Source organism: Podarcis filfolensis (assembly GCF_964270895.1).
Source record: "Podarcis filfolensis genome assembly, chromosome: 2".
Classification (NCBI taxonomy): domain Eukaryota; kingdom Metazoa; phylum Chordata; class Lepidosauria; order Squamata; family Lacertidae; genus Podarcis; species Podarcis filfolensis.
In genome coordinates this window covers 75483213-75504571 of record NC_139605.1, presented here as the reverse complement: position 1 = coordinate 75504571, position 21359 = coordinate 75483213, and the positions used below count along the sequence as shown (strand labels likewise).

Here is a 21359-nt window from a genome sequence, read left to right as displayed (position 1 = left end):
CATTAAATTGTCAGTTATATGATTCTTATTCCCCCAAAGGAGTGATTTGTTGACCTTAAGTAGGATGTGGCTCCAGTCTTAATTCTTAGATGGTGTACGTATGAATACTTCATATTCCCCCCTTTTTTGATATGCTAACTTACACAAAGCTCATTTAACAGCTTCACTTCAGGTTTCTTAGAACATGAAACAATCTCTATAACTATGTCCTTGGGGACTTCAAATCACTGGATGGATATGAGCTTTAAAGATAAAAAGAAAAGCAAGAAGAGCCTGCAGGTAGAGGTAGTGTGGAAACCCACAGAAATGAATGACCTTGCTGCACCAGCTTTGAGCACATTTTAATAGGCAGTCTGCTCTCAATAGATGTTTGCATAAAACTGCCTTGCTTTTCTTTGAGAGAGATTTTTAATTTGCTGTGCTGGGAAATATAGCCAGTTAACCACGCCTGGTACTTTAGATTTCTGCAGTACCATATTTATGTTCTGTTTACATGATGCCTGGAGGCGGTTGGAGGATGGATGGTGGCTAACAGATTGAGGCTGAATCCCAACAAGACAGAAGTACTGTTTTGGGGGGACAGGGGGCAGATGGGTGTGGGGGACTCCCTGGTCCTGAATGGGGCAACTGTGCCCCTGGAGGAGCAGGTGCGCAGCCTGGGAGTCGTTTTGGAGGCGCAGGTCAATTCTGTGTCCAGGGCAGCTGTCTAACAGCTCCATCTGGTACGCAGGCTACCTTTGAAAGTGACCTGGAAACTTCAACTAATCCAGAATGCGGCAGCTAGACTGGTGACTGAGAGTGGCCACCGAAACCATATAACACCGGTCCTGAAAGACCTACATTGGCTCCCAGTATGTTTCCGAGCATATTTCAAAGTGTTGGTGCTGACCTTTAAAGCCCTAAATGGCCTCGGCCCAGTATACCTGAAGGAGCATCTCCACCCCCATCGTTCAGCCCAGACACTAAGGTCCAGGTCTGAGGGCCTTCTGGCGGTTCCCTCACTGCAAGAAGTGAGGTTACAGGGAACCAGGCAGAAGGCCTTTTTGGTAGTGGCGCCCGCCCTGTGGAACGCCATCCCATCAGATGTCAAGGAAATAAACAACTATCCAACTTTTAGAAGACATCTGAAGGCAGCCCTGTTTAGGGAAGTTTTTAATGTTTGAAGTTTTATTCTGTTTTTAATGTTCTGTTGAAAGCTGCCCAGATGGGTGGGGTAGAAATTATTATTATTATTATTATTATTATTATTATTATTATTGACTTTTTGATAAGTTGGTTTGTTCTTTATAATTCATACTTCAGGGCTTTTCCTTCACATATTTGCCTGTGTTAGAAGAATTTGTTGTCTTTTTGGCATGTGAAGTCTGCATGGTCATGCTATCAAATGTTAAATACATGCACAGTTAGAGGAAATTGTGCTTGCTGGCTGAATGATCGTGAAATGGATATACTTCATTATTTGTGGAAATACAGTTTTACTTATAGCTGGATTAACATATGAAATATGTATTCTTTTAAAACAAGTGTTTGAACTTGTATTAGTCAGGGCTCCAGAGAAAATGGTTTGTGACTGCAGACTAGAAATAATTTAAATGACATGCATGGTTCAGATAAGCAGCTATAACCCAATGCTTTCACAGAAGAGGAATGATCAGGTTGTTGGAGTGACTCCACTATAAGAAAGCATTGAAACTTTTAGGAATGTTTAGTTTGGGGGGGGAAAGTCAAGCAAGGGGGAATGATAGAGATGTATAACATTATGCATTGTGTGCCCATTTTACAGATAGGAAACAGCCAAGCCTTTGAGATGATGAGAAATCTCTCTCTCTCTCTCTCTCTCTCTCTCTCTCTCTCTCTCTCTCTCTCTCATGCACACAAGTGAGACTTGTTCAACCACACAGAGCACACATAATCCTTTTCTTCTTGCATAAACAGAGATATGGATTGTACTAGCCTGATGCTCCCAGAGGTGAATTTTTTCCTGTCCAGTTCCCTTTCAACTTTTTGTTCCTGTCCAGTTCCCTTTCAACTGCTCCCTGTGCTGCCTAACAGAGATTTCACTCTGCCCACACTTCTAGCTGTCAGCCCAGGCTCTACCTGGCTGTTGCTTCTGAAGCCCAAGCATGAGAGCAGCTTTGCTGAGTGGGATAGGGCTGCAGTCCAAGGAGGAGAGTATGCTGATTGCACCTAGGGTGGGTGGAAATGCTGTTTTGTGCATGCTGCTTCCTCCTCTTCTTTGTGCGGCACTGCCAGGCATGTCTGCTTCTTCAAGCCATTTCACCCAATGTTACAACTCCTAAGCAAAAAGTTGGGATGATGGTTGTGATTACTGTACTGCTATTATTTAAAAATATTTAGTTATGACTCACATATTTGTGGCTACTGTAGATAGCATTCTGAAAACATGGAGAAAGGAGTCAATTTATTCAGGTAAATGAGCCTGGAAGAATTTTAAAGAAAGTTGCAGATTCCAAGTGAAAATGTAGTTACCATTGCTGATTTTAAAATGAACATTGTTAAAAACGGCATCGTTATTATTGAAGATGATTTCCATAGTAAGCACTACTTTTTAAAAACTGAGGTATTCCTATTCTTTCTTTCTTACAGTTATCTATACTGTCTGAGACCAATTGTTAAAAGGAAGTTCTAGATAAATTCACAGAATTTTGAAAAATGGAAAGCATTTCTATTTTGGGCAAAATAAAACCAGACAGGCATGCTGTAACTTTGAAATGCTAAGTAGTTTGAAAAAGTGTTTGAATAGCACATTTCTGTCCAGTGCCTGTTCAGCACATCAATTGGGTATAATAAAGCTAGTGCCTATAATCATATATCCTGAGCTCCCATCCTGTTTCAGGGCTATAATAATACCTACATTACAATTTAAAGCCATGGACTCTTGTTTCCAGATGATCCCAATTCACCACTCTGCCTTACAGTTCATAATGCTATTAAGTATTCTGGTTACGGTTCCTGCATCTTCAAATTGTATCAGACATAAAATGTATCAGGCACTTTCAAGATGGGGCAGGTGGGGCAGTGTTGATTTCCTGCCTTGCATACCTTAATCTTCAGAAACCAAGCTGCAATCTTGTGGACATAAAATGGTGAAATGGTAAGAGCTCTAGGCCTTGCAGCCTAAACACTGCTGCTGATGTGAAGGATTGGAAATAAATCAGGAAAAATAGGTCCCCACTCTATACCCCCATTTTTTCCCAGGCCTTCACATTTCTACCAATACTCTACTCCTGAAACGTCAACTTTCTGACTGAGAACAGCATCTCATATAAAAACAACCATGATAGATCAGATAAGGGCCCGTCTAATCCATGGGTAGGCCAACTAAGGCTCGGGGGCCGGATCCGGTCTAATCTCCTTCTAAATCCAGCCTGCAGATGGTCCAGGAATCAGCATATTTTTACATGAGTAGAATGTGTGCTTTTATTTAAAATGCATCTCTGGGTTAATTGTGGGGCATAGGAATTCGTTCATTTTTTTCTTCAAAATATAGTCCGCCCCCCACAAGGTCTGAGGGACAGTGGACTGGCCTCCTGCTGAAAATGTTTGCTGACCCCTGGTCTTAACAGTATCGTGTTTATTTCTTTCTTGTTTTAAATAATAATATTTTATTATTTGTCCATATTGAAAGTTACATTTGTTACGCAACAATTATATTCCAGTTCAACAAAACTAGTAAGTTCCCACTCAGCCCCCAACATTGATATTTATAATCCAAATTATATATAATTGCATTTTAAGGTTTCTTAATGTATTCTGCTATTTTCTCACTTCAAACCATAATCAGTATCATGTGTCCCGTAGCAGTTAGCGAGATGCTTTTGAGCAACCCACAGCAGGGCCACAGGCCTCTACTTTTTGCTTTCCTAAATGGAGGTTCCATTTAGCTCTCATGCTGATATAATAACAACTATTATTATTATTATTATTATTATTATTATTATTATTATTATTAAAAGTTAAAGAAATTCATGGAGAATTAAGTCTATCTATCTATCATCTATCCATCTATCATCTATCTATCTATCTATCTATCATCTATTATTATTATTATCCACATTTTGCAATGTATGGCAGATTTGACGTACACAGTCGTAAAGACCAGCCTTTGTCATCCTGGTGCCCTTCAGATGTTTTGGACTACAGCTCCATCATCCCTGACCATTGACCATGCTGTCCAAAGTTGTAGTCCAAAATGTCAGGAAGGTAGCAGGGGAAGACTGAGATAGAAAGAAAACACCAAATATCAGCAGTGAAAATGCTTTATACTGTATAGGTTAGTGCCTATATCGATGCTGTTAAAGCATTTGCCTGAGCATGCACTGTCTTAAACATTGGACAGGGACCACCATTGTCCCTGGGCATGCAGGAACCACATCAGACCTCTGCACAGTCTGTAGAGGGTTTATAAATGTGTTCAGCAGAACATACTTAGAAACCTCTGTGTAACCAGGAATCCTGTTTAGCGAGGTTTCCGACTGGGGAAGAGATGTGTAAGTGTGTTCCACTCCTTAAATCTGTGCACCAATCACCAAATCAGGTGTGTAGGGAGCCTACACACCTGAGAATGTTGGGGGCCCTTCCCCCTGCCCATAGTTTTAAGACCTTACTTGTTCAGACATCTCAGATATATGACATATTGCGCCCAAATGCCAAGTTCCGTTAAATCATTCCGTCATAGTTGATACATTTGGCAGGGGGGAGAACGCCATTTAGTTGCAATTATTATTATTTGCCACAGGTTTGTTTTTTTTAAAAAAAATCCACATCTTTTCCAAATGTTCCACCCCAATTCTATTTATAAAATATTCTGCTTATATATGATTTAATTGTTGAAGATTTCGAAAAAGCCAACTAGTGGATGTCACCACACCCTGCAGTAATAATTTAGTGCACTTTTATATTTTATTTTATATTTTCCCCAGAAACCTTGACACAATAATTACTTTGAGTTATGGTATAGCTGCCCAAAAAATTCTGCTGTCCCCAGCCAGGGTGCAGGTTGGCCTAGGCCCTAGGGCATCGAGATCAATGTACAGTTTTTTCAAGATATGTGTATGTCATCTTCATTTTATGTGCTTGGTGTAAATATTGCTGTGTACACATAGCAGTCATCTATGCCACATAAAGTGTGAAGCTGCTCTGAATTGCAATGTAAATGATGTCTGCCAAATAAGTGTGTTTAAATTGTTTTTCAGACCCAGAGACATAAATGACAACACTAGAAGGAGAAATGTATTGTTGCCACATGGCAGGTGCTCTCTCTGTCTCTCTCTGTGTGAAATATACATATATTTTCCCTCTGTACTAGGGTGCTTTATTCCTGGGAAGAGCTTCATCTGATGTGATCTATCACTGGCATATTCCTGTTGTTCTCTTTGATTCCCCATCACTCTCTGATAAACTGTAATGTGAGCTTTCCTGCTGGCAAACAAATTAGTTTGTCTCTTTCAGATGATTGACTGCAAATATATTAAGTACCTCAAAATGCAAACTTCCAGAAGCATTCAGATCTAGCCACCCTTTGCTAAGGGAATGGTGTGTTGGTCTGAGCTGCCAGCATAGCTGGTTTTTATTATTTGAAAATCTCCCTTACAATATTAACCAATGCAGTTTGAACTACAGAACCCTCTTGCAATCATTTCAGCTGTTGAAGGGCTTTTTTGCACAACTTTTTAATGAGCCCAACCAAATATCACACAGTTCTGGGTCACAGGGATTCTTCTGTGATTAGTTTTTTTTCATAATCTTACCTTGACCCTTTAGTTAAATGTCATGTGCCACACAATAAATGATTTATTGAAGTAATAACAGGAGAACACTGATGTATACACTGATATATTCAGAAAACTATGCTTGCCAAATAAGTACTGAATGAAGAATGTAGTGCCAGATAACTATGTTTTCCTTATTGTGAGAACTGGCAGTAAACATTAATATTAGGGCAAGAGCTGAGAACTGTGGTCCTCCAGATGTTGCTGCCATCATTGCTAGCCATTGGCCCTGGTGACTTGGGCTGATGAGGACTGGAGTCCCATCTGGAGGGCCATAGGCTCCCTATCTCTATATTAGGTGATAGCCAAAGTTAGTCTAACTCAGATTAGTTCTATTCAAATAATTTAAGTAGCTTGATTTCATTGAATCAATTCTAAGCATGTCTTAGTTGAATATCCCCCATTCATCCTAAGTGGAGACATTGACCATTGGCTACCTGCCATGAAATCATGTTGTCTTTCTGTAAGTATACTGACACTGAGGGCACAATATCCACAGAGGTAGGGAATGGTACTGTTGCCTCTGACAGATATTAAGATGAACAGTAACTGGAATGGATCCATTCAGCACTTTCCATACTCAAGTGAATTGGAGAACATGTTGCAGAATCTACTCCTGACATGCATAGAGAGGCCACTGGCAAGGATTACCAGGAACAGCCAAGGGAGCTTTACTATTTTTATGTTATTTTTCCCACCATAAAATATCACTGTGGTTTGCAAAGGAAATCTGACAGCAAAGTTAAATAATACACAACATAAAACAAAAACACATAAAACATCAAAATCCATAAAGTAGGGATTCTACTCACTCAATACACTTCCATTCACTCAAAAATAGCTCAAATATATTTATTCTGGGGTATTTCCAGATTCATCTTTTGAAGAGATCCCTAAGGTTGTGATTTCTGCATCGCAGGGGGTTGGACTAGATGATCCTTGGTGTTCCTTCCAACTGTACAGTTTATTCTTATCTAGCCTTACCCTTTCTATTATTTCTTTTGCCTATGCCATCTGTGCCAATTCTGTTTTCCCAGAGCTGCTTGTTGCTTAGGCCAGGAGTTACTGATCATGTCACTATACTATAAGCTTTGTTGTTTTTGAGCATGGCTGCAGAAGATTCTGAAAGGCTGAAGTCCATAAGCCAGTGGATGATCCAGGCATCTATTTAAAGCATTCACATGGTATCTCCAAATACCTTTAGCCTTCATCTGAGAGCAAAGGCTGCCCTTTCTAGCTACCAGAAAAGTTTAAAGCTTCTCTGATGGGAGGTGTTGTCATAGAGACACTTCAGTTTTGAGCGATAGGGGTTTGATGTGGAGCGGTGACTATATGATAGAACTGTGCTATAATGTTTGTGTAAAGATTACTGCAATAATGTGTGTGACGTTCCTTGAGCACTTGAAGTTACTATATGGAGTGGAATGATTTTAAAGAAGTAAATAAATTTGATAGAAGACACTGGAAATGGAAGTACCCCCAACTTCAGGAATCCCCCCAAAAAAATCTGATGCAAAGAAAGGTATCTCCAGGCAGCCATTAGCTTGCCAGGTGTGAGCGCCTCTTGCCTCCTGAAGAGAAACTGTAGAGACCTATGACTGTCTACTCCTCGCACAACAGGAGATTAGAAAGAGACAGCAGGATTCTTCTGCCTTTATCCAGGCCTCGGTGCAAGTGAGGAAAGATCTTGTCTTTTCAAGCTCTCCACACTTGTTAGATGGCTGGCAAGAGTCTTTGGGTCTTTTTTAACTGTCACGAAGGCTTGCCAAAGGAACAAAACCACTGAAGCATCTCAGTTTATGCCATTTATAAAAATGCAAGATCAATTTTTATCCAGGATGGAATCTTTGCCTACTCCATTTTTAAATTAAGTAATAGGAAAATAAGTATAATGCAGTTCATCTACAAAAGCTGAATGGTTGCAGAATGTCATTTTTTCTGTTTATATTAATTACCGTTTTCAATACCATCTGTTTCTCCATTCCGCCCCCAAAAGCAAACTTACTTTCACAAGACCATCTTTCTTATCTAGATTTCTACATTTTCTACATTATCATTCTACCTCTATTTTTGGCCCCCTCTCTACTAAAAATATTAAATTTGCGTTGCAAAGGCAAATCAATGCACTTGGCTTCACTTGGCCATACCAAGTTTGTTAAACATGCCAGGAACTGGCCCACAGATGTTCAAATAAACCACAATTATTTTTATCTAATGGTGGTTGTTTGGTATTGCAGTAAGTTATTCACCCAGGAGTTTGAGAGAACAAAGTCCTTTGCAGTGCCCAAGCACTGGCAAAACACCACCAATTCTCTTAATATTGTCCAAGTGCAAAAATGGGATGGGGAACATGAACATTCCTCCTCAAATCTTCAACAACTCTCAGCGTGCAGCAACAACAAAAAGTCTGAAGGAAGGGGGGGAACATGTGGTCCTCCATACATTCCTGGTCTACAACATCTGTCATCCTTGACCACTGGCCATGCTACCTGGGGCTGAAGAGACCTTGAGTACCACAACATTGAGATGGCTACTGGGTAGCCTACCCCTCCCTAAATCTTCCCTTCTTACCCCTGTTCCTAAACACTCCATATGAAGGATTAACCTTTTCCTCTCAAAGCTCTTCAGCATAATTCCTTTCACATTCTGGCCACTCTTTGAGTAAAGATACACTTTTTCTCCAGTACTACAGCTTTGCGGTTGAGCATGAGCGATTGGGAAAACAAAACAAAAACGTGCTAGTAATAGCTTTCTAACTTAGGGTAGAAAGAGGAGGATACGGCTAAATCAACCCATATATCAGTGTATACCTTGGTTTAAGAACAGCTTAGTTTATGAACAACTTGGATTAAGAACGCTGCAAACCCGGAAATAGGTGTTTTGGTTTGTGAACTTTGCCTTGGAAGCAGAACATGTTCCGCTTCCTGTTGAGTGTGTTCCATTTGTAAATTGAGTCCCCCGTGGCTATAGGAAAGCACACCTTGGTTTAAGAATGCTTTGGTTTAAGAACGGACTTCTGGAACGGATTAAGTTCGTAAACCAAGGTACTACTGTATATAAAAACTTGTATGAGTGGGTCTGAGTGTCAGCAAGGACTAAGGAACGAGGCAAAGAAACACGTTTGTCTTTTGATTGTATTCTTGTTACACTGTTGCAGTTCACATTTAGCTATGTATGTATGATCTCTGCCTGGTATGGCGATTTATAATAGCGCTATAGTGTTTTTTATTCTCCCGGCAGTGGGTGATATAGCTTCTTAGATAATGGATCTTGCTATCTTCCTGTGAAGAGGAGGCAGGGGACAGACGGAAGTGTGTTTCTGATTGCTGCAGCTGGAGTCTTCATCCTGAGGGAGAGAAACTTGGGGGAGGGGTGCTGCTTGCTGCATCTGAGTCCTAATTGCAGAAAGCACAGCTGAGAAGATGGGCAGGTCTAGGAGGCCCCACAGGAGATGATGGAGGGTGCTGGTGGTGGTGTCCGAAGTACATATTGTAATATTGGTGGTGAGTGCTAATAGAGCAGACTGAAAGCCAGAGTTAGAGGAGAAGTGAGTGTGCATGGGAATGCCCCAAAGGGTGAAGGTGAGGTAAGGGGGAATAAAACACTGCCTAGAGGGGTTGAGTTTCAGTTAGGTGAGCCAGAAGATGGAAGGCCAAGTGTTAATTTCCAAGTCATTGTAGTGTAAACTGATTCTGAGCAAGCACCTCAGTGGAATCAGGAAGGTGTTTTGGCTTTTCTTTTGACTGCCACACCCCCTCCTGAGATGATGGAAACCTGTACTATTTCTGAGGCCTCTAAGGCCAGTTCAGTTGAGGCAAGTCACATCTGTGCCAGAGCTTAAAGAGTTTTCCCAAAAGACATCTTCTCACAAAAAACAATGTTTTTAAAAGGTTTCTGAAACTCAGCGGTGTTGCCTGCCACACCTAGTGCTAGTACTAGTACATAACAATGGTTGTTAATGGCTGCCAACATCACTTCAACAAAGCAAAGTTCAGTGGAATACACATTTCAGCACATCTGACTGAACAGCAAATCAAGAACATTTTTTCTATAAACTTGCCCTAGCAAGAATGTCAAATGTTGAAAGGTGGATGGCATGCAGAGTAAAATAGAATTAATTAGGAAATTGTGGTAACAGCTGAAGGTTATCAAGCTAACTATAATGTTAAGAAAGCAAGGAGTATATAAATGAGCTCTACATAAATGAGGACCAGTGGTGCAATTCAGTAAAAAGAGTCAGGAAAAACTGGTGGGGGGATTGATTATGTGGTACTATAGCAGAAGATATTTAAGACATGAATGTTAATAAGACACGTGTGTGTGTGTGTGTGTGTGTGTGTGTGTGTGTTTGTTTGTGTGTGTGTGTGTGTGTGTATCTCACATTATATCACTATTCTTGTAAATAGGTAGGTTTACTCCCTTTTTCTTTTTTGTATAGATTGTTTGAAGAGCTAATACATAATTTTATATTTTTGTGCAAGTTTCTCTTGTATGAAATTATGATTAGCGTTCAATAAATTGTAATTAATAAAGGAAAAAAGGGGAGAGTGGATTATTGCAGAAATATTTTAGTGGAAAGTGAGTGGTTTTTGAGAGGGAGACAATTAGGTTAAATTGTACAAATGCTTACGTTGAACATACATCCCTTATTAGATATGGATAGAAGCACCAAGGTTCCTTTAAAAATATTTTCCCCAGACAGCTGATCTGGAAAGGGATAACTTCTCAGTGGACTATGAAAGGAGCCTGTTGCCAGGCAGAGTAAGTGGGGCAAGAGACGACCAGGAGAGCCCTATCATTGTGAGTCGTTTTCTTTTGCAGGGGGGATAGGCTTTCCATACATTTTTGTAGCCAGGTGGGGGAGCAGGGATAGAATGGTGCAACAATTTAGAATTAAGCCATGACATAATAACAAACTACAGTTTGTAGAAGCTGAGACCCACAACTTGCAGCCATGTGTGAAAAATTCCTTTTCCTACTCAGCATCTTTTCAATCCCTTTCAGTATGTCCATTTACCAGCTCAAGAAGAAGAAGAAGAAGAGTTTGCATTTCATATCCCACTTTATCACTACCCTACGGAGTCTCAAAGCGTCTAACATTCTCCTTTCCCTTCCTCCCCCACAACAAACACTCTGTGAGGTGAGTGGGGCTGAGAGACTTCAGAGAAGTGTGACTAGCCCAAAGTCACCCAGCAGCTGCATGTGGAGGAGCAGGGAATCGAACCCAGTTCACCAGATTACAAGTCCACTGCTCTTAACCACTACACCACACTGGATGATTCAATCCGACTCCTAGTTCTGTAATGTTCCCCCTGCCCAGTCCTCAGAAAGCAAAGTTTGCCTTCCTCCTTTGTCAATTCCCACAGCACAGACTTCTACCTTCTGCTTGTCACCTCCCATCTCCCTGCCAGTCTCTCCCATGTCACTGAGACTTGGATGCACTGCTTGGGTGCAACCCATTTTTGGAATGGCTATTTTATGTTCTGGTGGGATAACATCAGGAACATAATACCCATGGTTTCAGATGTTGGTTTGTTGGCCCCAGAGATAGTTTGTAAGCCTGGTTTGGCTAAGATGTAAAAACAAGCTAGAGTTAAACTAAAGTAAAAAATCCATAGTTTGGTCCATGCATACTTTTCCTGTGGAGACAACATTGGGAAGCCTTAGGGCAAAATACACTGTGGAGAAAATTTCCTTTCTTAATTTTAGTATGCTTTGTCTATTGGGATAGAAGGGCCATTATACTGTCAGTTATTTAACTGCATGACTTTGTGATGAACTCGCAAATATAATTATTTAAATAAATAAAAAATAACCATGAATTCAAATGAGGTTTCAAATAAAGGGAAGAAGTGACTAAAGAACGATGATTCATTCTTTGTACATCATTATGGGAATAGCTTCCTCGCTGGATACCTTCTAGACTGAGTCAGTGAGCTATATATTTCAGAAAATGGAGGGGGAAATAGGAAAGGCAAGAAAACAAATTAGACTACATAAATAAAAGGAATATTGCTAGTTAAATTCTGTTTGCACCATTAATTTAACATCTGGAGTTTCTAAACATGTGCTGGAAGTCAGTTTCTTGATGACTACGTAGCTATTATGTAGATTTAAAAAAATATATAAACTAATTCTGCCTAAGCTATCAGTAAAAGCTTACTAACAAGGTTTGTGAAGGAATTGCTTAAGGTAATCTGAATGTTAGTTATCATGCAATATGCACTGAGTTATTTGTATTGATTCATTTGGAATGCCAAATTTCCTCAATTTCTAAAGGATTTATTGTTGTTGTTTAGTCGTTTAGTTGTGTCTGACTCTTCGTGACGCCATGGACCAGAGCATGCCAGGCACTCCCGCAGTTTGGTCAAACTCGTACTGGTAGCTTCGAGAACCCTGTCCAACCATCTTGTCCTCTGTCGTCCCCTTCTCCTTGTGCCCTCAATCTTTCCCAACATCAGGGTCTTTTCCAGGGAGTCTTCTCTTCTCATGAGGTGACCAAAGTATTGGAGCCTCAGCTTCACGATCCGTCCTTCCAGTGAGCACTCAGGGCTAATTTCCTTCAGAATGGATAGGTTTGATCTTCTTGCAGTCCGTGGGACTCTCAAGAGTCTCCTCCAGCACCATAATTCAAAAGCATCAATTCTTCGGCGATCAGCCTTCTTTATGGTCCAGCTCTCACTTCCATACATCACTACTGGGAAAACCATAGCTTTAACTATATGGACCTTTGTTGGCAAGGTGATGTCTTGGCTTTTTAAGATGCTGCCTAGGTTTGTCATTGCTTTTCTCCCAAGAAACAGGCGTCTTTCAATTTCGTGACTGCTGTCACCATCTGCAGTGATCATGGAGCCCAAGAAAGTAAAATCTCTCACTGCCTCCATTTCTTCCTCTTCTATTTGCCAGGAGGTGATGGGACCAGTGGCCATGATCTTCGTTTTTTTGATGTTGAGCTTCAGACCATATTTTGCGCTCTCCTCTTTCACCCTCATTAAAAGGTTCTTTAGGTTTCTCACTTTCTGCCATCAAGGTTGTGTCATCTGCATATCTGAGGATATGCTTCTTTTAAACATGTTCATTATCCAACAATACAGGACCTATCTTATGAATAACCACAATTCCAGAAGCTCACCTGCATATTCAGACAATGACACTCTTCAGGCATTCTCCCACTTGCAGTTATTATCAGTTGACCGGCCCCTTTCCTGTGCTTGTGTCACTATTACTGCTCCTGCAGTCTTCCATGTGCTGGAGGCTGGAATTCTGTAGGACAGTCTGTTCTACATGTGTAGGTTTGTTGTGTGATTTAGAACCTTGGAAGATCTGGGTTCATGTGTGGAGCCTATATAAGTATAAATGGCTCTCTGCTACAGAAGCTATCCCTCCAACTCGTAAAGGCTAATAGGAACATCAGAGTTAGAACATTTGTTCCTGCCCTCCCCTATTGCATGAGGGTCAGAACAACTGAAGAGAGCTAATTATGTTGATGAATGCATATGCTGAAATGAAATGAAAATCTTCTCTTTATATTTGAATGACACCATTAACTGCAAACGGTAGACATTTGAGAGACTGACATATTTGTCTATGACAGCAAGCTGCTCACTTAGAACTCCCCATTACCCTAAAATTCTGACTTTTCTAAAATTCTAGATCTGGTCACCTGCACATCTAGCAGGAGATCTTAAGTGTTATGTGGACTGCTATTTGAGAAGAGGGCATTTCACAGCTTGCAATAGACAGCTGTGATGAGGTAAAGTGTGAATAGGCAAAATACAAATGTAACAGCTTTTCTTCATGATTCACAATTCTCCAGCTCCTATGAAATGCTGAGTCTGGAAATAATGATATAAAATCCTGTCACTGTGTTGGCACTAAAAATCTTAACAATAAATCTGTGGGCAATTAAAGCATTTTAGATGATTTTGACTGTCTCATAGTCAAATGACTGTGGAGCCACTGTAGTAAAGAAACTTTATGGGGACTACTTGGGACATTAGGGAGGTAGGAAAGTAGGCTTCCGGTTCTGCTCTGCCTTAATGGAGGCAGTCCCCACTTTAACTAAATTATATAATTCAGCATTTGAATGATTGGCATTCATAATTGTATTATAAATTGATATTGTTATAATGAGGCTATTGGACTGTACAGTGGTACCTCGGGTAACATACGCTTCAGGTTACAGACTCTGCTAACCCAGAATTAGTGCTTCAGGTTAAGAACTTTGCTTCAGGATGAGAACAGAAATCGTGCTCCGGTGGCGCAGCGGCAGCAGGAGGCCCCATTAGCTAAAGTGGTGCTTTAGGTTAAGAACAGTTTCAGGTTAAGAACGGACCTCCGGAACGAATTTAGTACTTAACCCGAGGTACCACTGTAATTGAAAATGAATTTTAAAAAATCAAATTAAAAAAAGGAAGGTAGGAAAGTAAGAAGACAAGTGAAACCAATGTAGCCCCCTTCAGATGTTGTTGGACTGAAACTCCCATCATCTCTGACAGTTGGCAGCCCAATAGAGTCTGGAGGGTACCATATGGCTACCCCTACACTAGATCTTTCCTCTACCATTGACCTAATTGCTAAATTCAATTGATATAAGGAGTTTGATCCAGATCACCACATGCATACACATTCATGCAGATAGTGCATAAGATCACTAAAGGGACTGGGGGATCTGTCCACCTCTTCCAGTTGGTAAAGGAATATGAGTCCTTGATTAAGCTGTGGAGTGGCACTAGAGGAGGATGTGAGAGGTTTTTACAGACACACACCCCATTCCTTTTAATGACCATGTGCACTACCTGCAAATATGCTCATATGTGTGTGGTTGAGGAAGGAAATGTGATTCTATTATACACTATAGTATAATATAACACGGTGATGCATCTGCAGTGAATTTGCTCTAGGGTTGCCTTATTCCCAAAACTGAAAAGTTGTTGAGGTTTTCTTGGGAACATCTTGCAGAAAAACCATTCGTTTTGGGGCTTTTCTTATATATGTATTTTTTAAAAAAATAGAAATAGCCCATCCCTGGACATATGGCAACCCTATCAAACCTGATGTTTTTATATGGTTCTTGCTTCAGCCTATGCCTGCAGTAGAGGCTATTGGTTTTCTGAATTGGCTTCTGTAGACTCAAATCGCCTTCGTGACCTTTAAATGTGTGTAGATTATAAACCCTGTGGGAGGCACCATGGAATATTCTTGTTTGATACATCACCTGGCACATCCTTGATGTAATGAATGTGTAGTAATAGGTTATATATAGGGGACTAAAATGCACAGATCTCTGCTCAACTGCTGACTTAGATGGAAATAGAGAAACCCTGGGGGCATTTTAATCCCCAAATGTGATTGCCTGATGTTAGAAAGGCTGAATCCTTCACATAAAGATTTGTCTCAGCTAGGGCCTTACTTAGCTCCACTGAATAATGTCAAACTTGAAAGGGAATAGAGGTTTGCTGATATCTTTTAGCTAAGCTGATATCCTTTTGCCTTGTAGCTTGGGTTTGCTGATATCCTCTTGCCTTGCAGTATCCAGGAAAAGGGTTTTTTTCTTTTTCAAATTGGAAGGTATCCACAGAAGGTTGTGAGGAAGTGTATCTGTGAAAATGACTTTTAACTCCCTCCACGACATGTTACGAAGTGAGCCTAGGAGTGGAGCTCAAACATTAGGAGAACCTGAAAAGCAGTCTTTGCCGTAGACGGCAGTAAGTAGTATGTGTTCTTTAACAGCCCTGAATACAGACAATGTAATTGTTATTTTGATTAAGACCCTTGAGGTTGCTATCACTATTTTACTGCAGTGACAGGCTGTTTCTTTCCATGTTTGCTCCGGAGAACTGAAGAAACTCCCACTAATTTCACAGAGACTTCCTGCCATATCAGTATGCTTATGACTGCAGACTAGCGAACGAGGGTGGTATTCAGCTGTGTGAGCAGAACATCTGCTTACACAACAGAACTCCCCCTGTGTGTGCTCCATGCCATGAACAAAATGGATAAAGTCTGTATGGTAGGAAGCTGCTGCATGTTCAGCCTCATGTTGTATAAAACTGGACGACATATATTGTGCTGCCTCTTTAATGAGACTAAATGGAAAAGTTCACTGAAAACATAAGCTAGAAAAAGGTATTAATTTTCTCATTTCAGAGCACTGACACATTTTTTGTTACATTGGTTAGCCAGCAACAGCCAATTCCCAAGTGCCTGAGAGATTTCTTCTGGAAATTTTCATGTAATTTATCCTCACCAGTGAACTTCTATACATGCACTGTCATTCTGAACTTACAGGATTCCCCAGCTCTTAAATAAAATCTACATTTTAAATAACAGGCTAGGGCATGAAGAAAGGAGGATTTGCTAATAAATAACACGCATGCCAAAGCAAAAACACAATTTAGTGTTTGCTGTGCTGCTCATTGGTAACACCCCCCCCCGAACATGGTTTATTTACCAAGCTTAGCTTATGATTGTGCCATGTTTCAGCATTCCTGGAGCTTTTACATGCCTACATCTCTTTTTTAATTCATTTATAAATTATACTTGCATAAAAATTATTTCTAGGGAGAAAAGGTGAAAGCATGACTCTTTTCTATCTCTAAGACAAGCTTTGTTTGAGTAGTCACACACCTGACTCATTTAAAAAGCCGTAGCATATTCTGCAGTATGATGCAAATCGAACAAATTAAAGTCATACAAATTAAGCACTGAACTGTTTGGGGGCTGGATGTATGTCAGCTGATGTTGGGATATCACCCAATATAAAGACCCACAGTTTCAATATCCATTTCTTATCATCATGACTCCCCCAATTTTCGCTCAAATCACCCCTGCACACCTTTAAAAAATAAAATGTGAGGGTGGGGAGGGAAACATCACAAAAGGGAAGAGGGTTGAGTATGATCCTGTGTGAGAGGGAGGGAAAGTTCATTTTCAGTGCCCCTAATAACTAACTGAACATAAAAACACTCCCATTTAACTGTTATGGGGAAATGTCAATCTACCAGGATGGTCATGCATTGTATTTGTACATGATTTAGTAAGTCTTGTTTGAGTACTTGGTACATTGTAAGGTTCTGTAATGTACAGTACTTTTTAGGATGCAGAGTGAAAATAATAATACAATAAATTTTCCCCTCTTTTGTGTACTCTGCTGCCTAGTCAATTTTCTTGGTGTGTAGCGATTGTCTTTTTTTTTAAAAAAAAAAATCTTTAAGAACATTACTTGGGCTACTCGCTTGCCTAGACGCTGAACTTACTACCTATCATTATCCCTCATTACCTGACCTACTCAGCTTTTTCTTGTGCAGCTGCCTATAATGGGTGATTTCTCTGAGCTGTGCTGTCGAGACATTGTTATATTTCATAGAGGGGAGAAAAATTGCACTTCTTCAATCGATAGCATTGCCATGGGGACTCCTGCAAAAAAAGTCTCTTCTCAGTTTCTCTGCGTTGGTGTCCTTTGGATAACTAGTTTAAAGTGGGGCCAGGGTGTGGAGGAGGCCTGAAAGATATTGCCGAAGACTCTTGTAAATTGCCATGCTGGTAAGCATAAAGGTAATAGGGTGTCAGCTAACAGCATGAGGAAGAATCTGAGAGCAAACCACAAAATTAAGATGTGATGGTACTGGCCGCTGACAGTGCACTTTATTGGATAAAGGATAGACTGTGTCTGAACGGAAATAGTGCAGGCAGATGTTCCAATGAGCTAGGCTGTCCTTTTGGATGGATGAAAATACCAGCCTTCTTTTCTTTTTTTCTTTTCTTTTTTAATGGCACAAAATGCTTTCTTCCAGCTCTTCATTACATTTGGGCAGCTAGCAATTTATTTATGAGAGCAGGAAGTGTACTTGAAATAAAGCCCTTGTTGCAAAAGAAACCAAGTAAATCAAGGAATACTGGATGCCAGAAAAGAGCATAATGCTTAGCAACAAGAACACCATGCCTGCTGCTTACTCCAGTTGCTGCAGAATGAGTTCGGTTGCTGTCTGGCCTTAATTTTATATATCGGTGTGCATTCCTCTTTCAAATTCAGCATGAGGGAGTATTCTATCAGGACAAGTGTATCTACACCATGGCATTTGTGAGGGATAATCTCTTGCCCTTGTGAATGCTCTGGAGGGGAAGAGAAGGTTCAGCCTTCCTTCACTCTGCAGACAGCCATTGCAGGGGATGTAAATCAAGGACTGGACTGTCACTAGGACTCATTTTTTGCCTTCCCTCCTGCAATTGTTTCAGAGGGAAAGGGGTAGCTTATTATCCTTGCCCCACAAATGGTTGTTGGAAAATGTTTTGAACTCAGTAGCAGCCCTGCCAAATGAAATCATGTGTCTGAGTAAATTTCTCTTCCCACTGAGGTTGCTTCAGAGAAGGAGAAAGCACCAGAATCCCTCTTTTCCAAAGCTGCAATTCAACTCATTTCCTCCTAACAACACAATTCTCCCCTTGTATTGCAGCTCAAGGATTGCAACCAAGGTGTTCCCTGCCAACAGAAAGAAGCATGCATGTGACAACTCTTGCCTGCCATGTTTTTTAGAGAGGTGGGGAGTTGAATGGAGATGGGTTCATTTCTATATCTCTGTGTTTTCCTGCAAGGGTAGGACATTTTGCTAATGTATAACTAGTGAAGACGATGGTTGATTTGATTAGTCCACAAGTAGCCAACATGGTGTCATCCAAATGTTGTATCATCATTGACAATTGCTAGGGATAATGAGATTTGCAGTTTATAACATTTGGGTGACACCATGCTGGCTATCCCTGGATTAGTCACATAGATTCTGGATGGCCAGTTGCTAGGGCCCATGGTGACTAGAGGACCTACTTGAGTTGACATCATTTTCTCTAACCAAGAAAGAAATCCTGGGGTTGTAGTGAATATGTCACTGAAGATGTAGAACCATCATACAACATTTTGGGATACTTGAGGATTCCAGTCTTTTCAAATTCCAATATGAAATGACATGATCTCATGTGCAGACCAGAATTTTACAATCCACTGGGTAACTCCATCTCTAAACATGCAATACATTTTCCAGCAGGATCAAAACACTCATTTAAGTACATGTTTTAAGAGAAAATACAGATTTAAGTAGATAGTAAAATATATATCTTTAGCTTTCTTTCTTTTTAAAAAATCACAGTTTACTGTGAAAAATGAAAGAAATTATGGATAAAAACGTGAGAAAGTGACACAGAGCAGAAATTGACAGATTCACATATCCCTAACAGCAGCTATGGAAAAGGTGAATTCTATGCTAGGGGGTTATTAAAAAGAAATTAAGAAATACAACTCCAAATATTATTATAATGTCGCTATAAAAATCTGTGTTGCACTCATACTTGGGATATATTTTAATGAGATTTAGACTTTAATTTTTAGGCTATTTTCATTGAAGTTTGTTTTTCTTGTTGCTTTACTATACTTTGTATATTTTTACTCTTCTTATAGATTTTTAAGAGGTTTTATAGAAAGACTGGATATAACTATATCATAGTTATATAACAATATATAATAGTAGGAAAGGGCTACTGCCTTCATGCCCTGTGTGTGGGTTTCCCAGACGCATCTGACTTGATACTGTGCGATGCTCAGCTAGATGGACCTGTGAACTGATCCAGTCAGAGGGAGGGTTCTTAGGTACTAGCAGTCTTTTTTCAGGGGGTACTTAAGGGTATGCAGGACTGGCTACTCTTTTTGTTGTTGTTAAAAAGTGTGACACTTACTGTACCAACTTCATGGCGAGTACTGGCACCTATTCTAGATAAAAAGCACTGGATACTGGTAAGACACTTCCTACAATCTTCTTGGTTCCTCTTTTTGATGCTGAAGTGCACATTCAAATTGAAATAATGTTATATAGGTCATGCTGTTGAGAATGATGTATGTAATCAATATAAAGGATTTAATTGTGGGTTTCTCCAGAAACTGACATCCTGATGAGTTTGAACATTTAGTTGATCAGAATAGGGCTTTATATTCACAGTCAGGATCAGAATGATTTGGCAGTGAAAGGACGTTTCACTCCCAGCTCCAGGGCTGAGTTTCCCATTTTTTTCCTGGGTAATTCAAGTCTTCTGCCATACTGAAGCTATCTGGAAGCTTGTAAGTATGGTGACTATCCACTTCCTGTTTCATGAACTGGATTGATAATTGAAACAAAAAATAAAAGAATTCCTTCCAGTAGCACCTTAGAGACCAACTAAGTTTGTTATTGGTATGAGTTTTCGTGTGCATGCACACTTCTTCAGATACACAATTGATAATTGGATTGATAATTGTCATGGTCTCAGCCTTAAGCTCAAAGTAGGAGGAGGATGACTTTGCCGAGTCCAGGGCTTCTGTGTACCACTAGTTGAGGAATTGGTCCAAGATCCTGACATTGAACTTGAGGTTAATGTTCAAGAGCTTGCACAATCTAAGCCAGGACCCTCACGAATGCCTCCCCCCAGTCCAGTCCACCTGCACAACCAAGTACCTCCACTGCACTTAATCAACAATGCACGAGAGCACATTGAGCAGACTGCCACAGAAAGGAGAAGTATTTACTTCCAGGCCAGTTGGTTGGCCCTTTCAGGAGAAGCTTAGGATGAGAGACTAAATAGAGGGACTCCAAACTTTGTCAGAACAAGATGGTTGTTTAGGGCTTTCAGTGGTGTTGCCCTTTCTCATGCAATTCAAAGACAGCAATGACTATGTTGTTATATGAAGATCACTTCCAAATCTTGGATAGTATGTAAAAACTGCATATGCTGGGAGGGACGTTGTTCACAATGCGAAAATGACTGAGAATATGTCAGAGGACTCTGCATATTTGATGCACACAAGTAATTTGTATGTGGCATTTCCAGGTAAATCTTGGAAACAGGTAAATCATGTAACTGGTATTTATGTCAAATAAATTAGTGGATTCAAATCTTCAGAGTATCTTCATTTGTACATTCAGAGTTGGGAAAAGATTTTCCCGACTTTGAAAAGTCACTTTAGATACTTTCTGGATTATATAAATCCTAGCCATTATTATTAGCCTTTTGTGCATGGCTTCATCTGAAGTGTAGAATAGTCTGTTTCAAAAATAACTTGTGAAGGGAACATAGTAATTGAGGTCAGATGCAGCCACAGTCTTGATGAATTGTACACTGAGAACTGCATTAAATGGGCAGCATCCATCTGGAGATGAGTTCAGCACTAAGGGGTTTCTTTTATCCTCTCTGTGCTTTGTAGCTTGGTGATTAACTGCATATTTGTGTCTTAGAGCCCCTGTTTCTGGATACTCATCTTTATGAAGTAGAGATGTGTGTATTTCTTTATCCTCCAGAGAAGATGATTTTGTGTTTCATTATGACTTTTCCCATTCTCTTGGGCTACTGTGTAGCTTTGGGAAGAGATGCATTCTTAGAGAAAATCTCTTGCCATTCATGCCACAGGAGCTTTCCATTGGTTATTGCCTGCAGTCACTGAATTATCCAACTTGAGGATACATTCATCGTCTTTTATGGGAGAAACAAGTTCATAGCCTATAGGTGAGCCTTGTTTACTGTTTCAAATAAGGTATAGTCAAGAGCCAA

The 21359-nt window shown here is 40.2% G+C and overlaps 1 protein-coding gene and 1 long non-coding RNA gene across 5 annotated transcripts in view; one reads left to right on the top strand and one right to left on the bottom strand.

Annotated features, from left to right (window-relative positions):
• LOC310755162 overlaps nt 1-13528 on the bottom strand; it is a 63168-nt gene extending 49640 nt beyond the window's left edge. Inside the window, exon 1 of the long non-coding RNA XR_014544196.1 lies at nt 12925-13528. This is a non-coding gene — a long non-coding RNA (uncharacterized lncRNA). The remainder of the gene's footprint in view (nt 1-12924) is intronic.
• KCNIP1 (potassium voltage-gated channel interacting protein 1) overlaps nt 1-21359 on the top strand; it is a 556014-nt gene that overhangs the window by 191180 nt on the left and 343475 nt on the right. The window lies entirely within an intron of this gene.